This window comes from Benincasa hispida, chromosome 12 (assembly GCF_009727055.1).
Source record: "Benincasa hispida cultivar B227 chromosome 12, ASM972705v1, whole genome shotgun sequence".
Taxonomy (NCBI): Eukaryota; Viridiplantae; Streptophyta; class Magnoliopsida; order Cucurbitales; family Cucurbitaceae; genus Benincasa; species Benincasa hispida.
This window is the reverse complement of record NC_052360.1, coordinates 31,861,984-31,869,602: the sequence shown is the minus strand read 5'-3', so window position 1 is coordinate 31,869,602 and position 7,619 is coordinate 31,861,984. Positions and strand designations below refer to the sequence as shown.

The 7,619-nt window shown below is 33.7% G+C and overlaps 1 long non-coding RNA gene and 1 other non-coding gene across 2 annotated transcripts; both read left to right on the top strand.

Annotated features, from left to right (window-relative positions):
• Positions 1-3,577: 3,577 nt before the first annotated feature.
• Positions 3,578-7,380, top strand: LOC120092481. The gene is made up of 2 exons (XR_005486046.1): positions 3,578-3,918; positions 6,818-7,380. It is a non-coding gene; the product is annotated as an uncharacterized LOC120092481 (long non-coding RNA).
• On the top strand, positions 5,026-5,108 carry LOC120068681. Its single transcript, XR_005479312.1, has one exon. It is a non-coding gene; the product is annotated as a small nucleolar RNA R160 (small nucleolar RNA).
• Positions 7,381-7,619: the final 239 nt, after the last annotated feature.

Here is a 7,619-nt window from a genome sequence, read left to right as displayed (position 1 = left end):
ACTTGCACACTTCCTCCACTTTTTACACCTATGTAATGTGCAGTCAGTGTAGATTCTAATCAAACCTCATTTGGTGCGTGACAATTTATTGCAAAAAAACATTGACCGCGTGTTGTAATTTTTTCTTGTCTTGACAAATCATTCCCTTTTATACAATTGCAGTATTGTTCAACGTCCACAGGGAGCTATACAATTGAGGCCTATGTTTCCGGAAATCGCTTTTTCCTAGTGACCATTTCCATATATACATTCATATCCAAATCATTGAATGTATCTGAAAGTATCTCATGTTCACGACCATCGAAATCCAACTCCTCAAATTCGTCATCCGTTTCTATTCTGAAGTCTCTGTACAGGTTGTTAGCCGTCATATCTTCATTATCACATGACGATGCAACTGACTCCGGATCAGGATCGATATATTGAGTTGGATCTTCGAACTAGTTAAATGATGTATCAGGATCCACCCCTATCCTATTTACATTTATATACAAATGCACTAGATTTGGCACTGGCATTACCATTGAGAACAACACGTTCATAGCTTGTGCATTCGAAATAGGGAATGAAATAAACCTTATTGATCCTAATGGTCCTAGATTAGGATGTCTATATATTATTTCTATCTGATTTGCTCCCATATCTACACCAAGTAACATCCCAACAATTTCAATGAATTATTCAAATACAATTCTATTGTTCACATTTATGGTAAAAATTCCAAGCATTTGCCTGCCATTTTCTAAAAAAAAAAAAGAAAAAAAAAAGAACAAACAAACAAAAAAACAAACATCAATTTTTTGTATTATACTTTTTATAAAAAGTATATTAAAAAATATTAATTTTTTTAGTTTATAAACATAAACTTTTTAAGTTTTATGAACAGAACAATAAATTAAACCTTTTAAACATAACAATAAATTAAAATTTTTATAACTATTTTTAAAAATAACAACAAATTAAACTTTTCAAATTAAAATGAGGTAAACATTTTAAAACTATTTTTTTTAAAATTTAATACAAAATAAAAAATTAAATTAAATTAAACTTTTTCAAACTATTTGAAACTATATTTTCAAAGTTAATACTAGAAAATATCAACTTATCACAATAAACATAACAACAATAATTTTCATATGAATAAACTAAAATTTTCGAACTATATTAAACTTTTGAAACTATATTAAACTTGTTAACTATCACAATAATTTTGTATTAAATTATAAATATCAATAAACTAAACATTTTAACACTATACACATCAAAGTTAATACTAAATAAATCAAATATCATAAGAATAAACTAAACTTTTTAAATATCATAAGTTCAACTCATAGATTCGATGATAGTTCTCTTTTTTCTTTCAAAGTGACAACGTTCACCATTTTTTCCTGTAATTTATTATCTGACAAAAACTACAAAAAATTAAAAAAAATTGAAATCTATAAAAAAAATAATAATATAAGAACAAAAATAAAATTTATAATTATTCTTAAAAAATAAAAATTTAGTAGAGTAACGAACTAGTATAGTTGTGTGAGAATAATTTATATTAAACGAAATACAAGAAGAGAAATGGAAATGGAAATGGGAGGAGAGGAAGATGATTTCGAAGGCTTATTTTTGAAGGTAATAAAAGGGCAGTGAGCTATGAAGTGAGCAAATCAAGGGGAAAGGAGTGAGCAAAATCAAAGGCAGTGAGTTAAAAATTATCGAGGGAGTGAGTGAGCAAAAATGAAGAGGATAGTGGTTTAAAAGGATGTAGGTCGAGTGTTGAACACTTGACCCACGGGTTTGGGGTGGTTGAAGAGGCATCAAGGCTATGGCAGAGGGGCATGAATGCGTCAATGAATGCAAGAAATCGGAGTAGGAGAATCGGATCAATTGGTCAATGCATGCAGGGAATCGTGTAGGAGAATCGGAGTAGGGGCAGCATGGTGATAGGACCTCACATATATATATTTTTTAATTTACTTGATAATAAAATCAAGATTGACCATATTTTTTCAGACTTATTCAATTATGGTCAATTTTAATATATGCACTTTCATTAAACTTACTTGATTATAGTTATTAGTTGTAACAACACAAAATTATGTTATTGTTGTTATTTTTTCATTAATGATTATTAGATTTTTTTCTCATTGGTCATGTATATAATATATATATATATATATATATATATATATTTCTATGGAAAGTAAATAAAGTGAAGACAATTATGAGCGAGATCCTCAAGCATTTCTTTAATAAACTGTTTTCTTAACGATGCTCATGAGATTTAGCCCACATTTTTAGCGAGATTCCCATCACAAGATTAGCGAGATTTTCTTCTAGAGCGAGATCCTTAAGCATTTCTTTAACTGTCTTCCTAGCGATGGTCACGAGATTTAACCCACATTTCTAGCGAGATTCCCTTCTAAAGCGAGATCCCCTCACAAAATTAGCGAGATTTCCTTCTAAAGTGAGATCCTCAAGCATTTCTTTAACAAACTGTCTTCCTAGTGATCTCACTAGATTCAGCCTACATTTCTAGTGAGAGTCCCTTCTAGAACGAGATCCCCATCACAAAATTAGCGAGATTTCTTTCTAGAGCGAGATCCTCAAGCATTTCTTTAACAAACTGTCTTCCTAGCGATAGTAAAGTAGTTAACCAAACAAAAGTAAGTAGTTCGACAGTCCTTCCTCCGACGCCTCCCGTTTATTTTGCGGAATTCTTTCATGTTTTTTGTTTTGTTTCATTCATAGGTCCCAAGCCCTTCTTAGAAAGCCCTCCCTAAGTAAAAAAAAAAAATGTTGCTTGATTTGAACGAACATTGTAAGAACCTTTCTAACTGACACCCCAGTCATAATGCCACCCACGTCTTTTTTTTAACAAAGACTGTTTGATTTGCTTATGAGATTCAACCCACATTTCTAGTGAGATTCCCTTCTAGAACGAGATCCCCATCACAAAATTAGCGAGATTTTCTTCTAGAGCGAGATCCTCAATCATTTCTTTAACAAATTGTCTTCCTAGCGATGCTCACGAGATTCAGCCCACATTTCTAGCCAGATTCCCTTCTAAAGCGAGATCCCATCACAAAATTAGCATTTCTTTAACAAACTGTCTTATGCTCACGAGATTCAGCCCACATTTCTAGTGAGATTCCCTTCTAGAGCGAGATTCTCATCACAAAATTAGCTTCACTCACTTATCTTTCTTGTCGAAGGTTGAAGTTTCGATTATGTATGTCAAAACTTCGACAACCTAATATACAAAATTAGCGAGATTCCCTTCTAGAGCGAGATCCTCATCACAAAATCAGCGCGATTTCCTTTTCCTTGTCGAAGGTTGATTACGTATGTCGAAACTTCAACCCATATTGTTTCCAAGTTTTTCTTTGTTTGTCGAGTTCTCAACATTTGACCTCTACATTAATCGAATACTCAACCCTCGACTTCTAGTCTCAAACTTCCAAAACAACAATATTTCTCTAATAAGTTTTAAAACAACAATATTTCTCTAGTAAATTTTGAAAACAACAATATTAATATTAAAGTTAAGTCAAAAACACCTTATTCCCAACAAAGGGTTGATCTCTAGATTTTCTTCGTCTCAATTGGCGGTTCGTTTCAATATTCCATGAGCAGATCGAAAACGCCGGAATCAGTCCAATGTAGAAGGCATCAACAGCCACCTGCACAAGACTTCGACAACAACGATCTCAATTTTTCCAAGCATGTGAGTATAAATCGTGGATTGCCCTTGATTTACTGCTCCGTTGGTTGCACAATCCCACGATCACCGACATTGCTACCTGAATCATTGGGTTTCAAAGCCCATGAAGATTATATTGCGTCATGGATCCTTTTCTACTTTGTTGGAATACCTAAATACAGCAAAGTTTACTGCAACGCAGAGGAGCGACTATGCAGGTAATGAAGAAGTTGTTCAAAATAGTAACTAGTTATTCATATCTCATACTGGCTCATCTATTCTTCCTACAAACAACGACTTGCTTAAGCTGGAAAAGGATTTTGTGTCTATGCAGAAAAGTTATTGTATCATGACCTGCTCGTGATAATAACATATTTGTGGAGTTTCATATGGTTAATGTTCTCATTTTTTTAGTTTGTGATGTCAATATTTAGTCGGCTTGGGGATCCTTGCCATTTCCGTAGTTAGTTTCTTGTGCTGATAAGTTATAACCCATTTGATGTTGTGATACGCTGGTCTGTGGAGTTCTGCAATTTGATACTCATACTATGTGTTGGTATTGACTCGAATCTCTAATAATAAACTGCTTTCTTCTTTGGACGCAGAAGTAACTAATACAATAGTAGTGAATCACATAAATTTCTGTGTCGATTTCTTTACTGATTACGTTTTCTCGATTTTTTATTGTCAATTTCATAACACTATGGACCTATCCATTAAGATAGAGGACTGGTCTTGCTGCCACACATTCAAACAGTTTCCTGTCAGTGGTTTCCAACTAGTTTCAATCCACTATTAAGGTGCAACATTGTTATGGGTTTTATGGGGAGAGAGAAATAAGAATTGGAAAGAGCCTCTAGTGGTGTTTGGTCTTTGGTTATGTTTTAAGCCTTCCTTTGGGTTTCGATTCAAAGTCATTTCCTAACTACTCTTTAGGAAACATTTTACTTAATTGGTCCCCCTTTCTTTAAGGTGAGTTTTTTTTGCAGAATTGGTTCTTGTATGTCCTTGTATTCTTTTATTTTTTCTCAATGAAAGTTGTTGACTAAAAAAAATGGGTGCAACTTATGTTTATTATTTATTTTCAATTAATCTATCTCCTCTTTTATGTCTTTAAATAGCAGTAGTGATTACAATAATATTCATAATACAAAATCTTTGGCATCCTTTGTTTCTTGTTATTGCTTAAGAAAAAATCATAAAGTTTGTCTTTAGGGAAAAAAAAAAAAACAGAAAAGAATGTGAATTTTTGAAACGTTATCTTCTTGTCTTAACTTGACTCGAATTTCAGTCTCGTTTATTTTGTAAAGAATGTAAATTAGCCATTCAAGATGATGAGGCCTTACGAGGTGAACCTATGATGTGCCTTACTCATATCATGCAATGCCTTCAAAGTTCTCTGATTGTGGTTTCCCGATGTTTGATTTTAAAATTTGTTGCCTTCCATCCCAAGTTAAAGGTGAAAAGTCATTTTGATAATCTTCAAGGATAAGTGAATTGATGCAAATATGTAAAACAATCTCGTTTACAGTATAGTGATAGGTCCCTAATTACAAAAGTTTATATGTGTAAGCGAGTGAGGAGAGGTGAGGAGAGTTGTGGATATATGAGAGGGCATACTATTGGCTTGGAAGGGTGTAGGGAGGATGTTGGGTTTTCGCAAAATATTAGAAGAGTAGTTCTCCCACATCTGAAAGGTTCAAGAAAGTGATGGAGAACACTATAAATCGTTAGAAACACTTTAAGCTTGAGTGTGCTAAATTTAGTTAAATTTCTTTTGGAGAAGTAGGATCTTTGGCAAGCAATAAGTATTGAGGCAATTCAAGTAAACAACAGGGTTGACCATTCTTTAGTTAACAAAATTAAAGGGTGTAGTGATCTTGTAATTGGGATCGGAGATAGAATTATTCTGTGTGATTTTAACAATTTCATTTGGAGTTTTTCTACGTTAATTCTTAGAGTTAATTATTGTGTTCCAAGTTCTCTTGCTTTCTTTTAATTTCTCTGTTAACTTTCTGATTATTACTGCGGTGATAGTGTGAGGTTTATCCCAACAGAGAAGAGTATGTAAGCTGTTTGGCTGGGTGAGGGAGGTATCTTTTTGCTCTTTTCTTGTATTTGGGTTCTTTATGAGGCTAGGGAGAGGAAGGGAAGCTCCAATGCTTGATAAATAAACTTGAAAGCGCCTATCATCCATCTCTTAATATCATTATTAATTTAGATTTTACTTTTAAGATTGTGTGCCAATTCTAGGACTTTTCGTTTAAACCTCCAATTGAAATTTGAATTTTTCTGTTTTTAAAATGATTGTAGATGTTTACTTGTTTCTTTTTTCTATTTATCATTCATGCTTATATAGGCAGCCTCTACATAAGTGTAAACTTGATCTTTGTTATCTGGATCATGGATCATAGTCTTCAAAGTTCTCTAACACTTCTGCTGTTTTGCTGTTTTTTTGCATAATAGAATATAAAAGATTAGGATTTCTATTTGAAGTTAAGATTATCACATTCCTTTTTCATATTTTTTAATCTATTTCTTTCTTCTGATCAATGTTTAATGGGTCAATTACTATCAGTTTGGATTTTCCTAATAATGTTGGGGAAAGAGTAAACACCGGTAGCACTAAAATTCATGGTCTGCAGGGAACTTGTATCTCAGGCCATACGAGCATTGTGCAACATAAATCTCTCCTTTTCTTATTATTCATTTCCTCGGTTATTTGGAATTCTCTTTTTATTTGCTAATATTGTTTAGAGCGAACATTTTTCTTTTCAGCCTCTAGAGAATTTCTTTCCTGCTGATGTTCTTGTAAAGATTGATTTCATTCCCCACCCCCGCCACACACACACACACATTTTAGATCCCATGTAATATAGACAACAACATAGTTTATATATATCTGCTAACAATACAGCAACATTGCATTCCAATTTCACTTCCAATAGCACAACCAAATCTATGTACTTCTTTAAGGATGACTAAGCTTCAGCCAATATGTGGTTCCTCCGTATTAGTATGCACCATAGAGAGAACCCATCTTTCTTGATGCTGCCATCTTTGTTTCTTAGATGATATTAATGCCTTACTAGACAACTTACAGAGTCTGTCTTACAGAACAAGCTAAAGAACCAATGTTCTGATGCCACTGCCCTCTAAATGATAGAATAAAAGCCATCAAGAAGAAGCCACATGCCAGCCAAGAGATCCAAGCAAAGTTCTGATGGATCAGAAGAAGACTTGTTATGATGCACACACCAATTGCAGCGATAAAAGCACCAATCTTTCCTAACAAAAGTGCGATTCTCGGGAATGCATTTTGAAGGAAAAGTCCAGCAAATGAAACTGCAAAGCTAAGCAAGACTGCAGCCCCAAAGAGACGTGTCAATTGTGGAGGTGATGAACTGGGTGTGCTAATGAACAAGGCCAAAACTGCCTGGAAAGTAAGGCCAAGAGTTGTCTTTCCAAGATTATTTTGAGTCTGAGAGCTGTTGGCCGGTGGAGGCCTCTGCATTGTGATGCAAATTGGTAAGCAATCTGATGCTTCCCAAGTAAAACTGTTGATTCCAGGATTTCTTTCATTAATTGCTGTGATGAAGGAATAAAGTTCATTCATATCTAGGGATATTTGCTGTGAACTTGATTCCATTGTGGGAACAATAGAAATAAAAATCTCTCAATATCTCAAGTGGGTTATGTTGAACTGATTCAGTCTTGCAGTTTTGCAGTTCCTTTTTACGTGGAGGGATGGAATGTTCTAGAATTTATAGAACCTTTTTAGGATTCTACAAGAAGTTATAGTGGAAATTTCATAGAAATTGTATAAGGGATGATGTTTTGATTTGATCACTTTTTTGAGTCAAAAGTTCTTTGGACTAAAGATTCTCTTTGTTACAGTAATATGATCTGCTGTGCCTTT